General features: G+C 46.2%; 1 pseudogene; it reads left to right on the forward strand.

Annotated features, from left to right (window-relative positions):
- LOC144669144 (U2 spliceosomal RNA) lies at nt 1-176 on the forward strand (annotated as a pseudogene).
- Nucleotides 177-1043: the final 867 nt, after the last annotated feature.

A 1043-nucleotide genomic window follows, 5' to 3' on the forward strand; every position in this document is an offset into this window, starting at 1 on the left:
ATATTTTTACAAAAAAAAAATAATCTGTTCTTATCAGTTTAATATCTGATACGTCCTTTATCTGGGGACCATATATTAAATTGATTTTTGGAGCAGAGAGATGGAATAGGGGCTTGCTCCGTCCACTCCACGCATCGACCCGGTATTGCAGTATCTCTGGGAACGGTGCACCCTCCCCTTTCCAGGGGATTTTCAATGCTAAAAATAGCTTTCTTACAAACATCTGCTTTCTTTACTTTTCAACATGTACATGTTCCAAAACCCAACTTTCTTTCTTTCTCTCTCTCTCTCTCTCACTCACTCACTCACCCGCAGCAGCTACACACAAAAAACATGCACGCTCACCCAACACTCACAGACAGCACTCTCATCTCACAAACACTCTACCTCACTCATATAAAAACATCTTTCACTTGCAAATACACCTCTCAAACACTCTCTCAGCTGCACCTTTCGCCTCACAACATTTTAAACCAGCTCTCTGCTGCCGCTGCCGCTGCTGCTGATACAGCAACAATCAAAACTCACACCTCAAACCTCACACACTTTACACAGCTACTCCGAAACCTCTACATCCACATTCACACAATCCTTACATTGCACAAGGAGCCCATTCCCCCCGTCGTGCCTGCACCAGTTCTCCCAATGAACATTCCACCTCGTGCCTTTCTCCTGCCTTCTCCACGTAACCCGGCACATGCTTTCTTTTCAAATAATCATCTCATTCCCTCTTCAATTGAACCTGCCTCCGCCGCGCTATCAGGCGGTGCATTCCAGACCCTGGCCACTCGCTGCTCCTGTCACTTTTGCTTCTTTTGCCAGTTACTTTAAACCTGTGCCCTCTCCTTCTCGATCCTTTCCCCGGTGCAAACAGTTTCTCCCTATCTACTCTCTCCCGACCCCTCATGATTTTCAATACCTCTATCAAGTCTCCTCTCGGACTTCTTTTCCCCAAGGAATACATTCCCAGCTTCCCCAATCTTACTTCATAACTCAACTTCCTCGCCCCTGGAACCAAACTCGTAAACCTCTTCTGCACTCTC

Source organism: Cetorhinus maximus, chromosome 28 (assembly GCF_964194155.1).
Source record: "Cetorhinus maximus chromosome 28, sCetMax3.hap1.1, whole genome shotgun sequence".
NCBI classification, from domain to species: domain Eukaryota; kingdom Metazoa; phylum Chordata; class Chondrichthyes; order Lamniformes; family Cetorhinidae; genus Cetorhinus; species Cetorhinus maximus.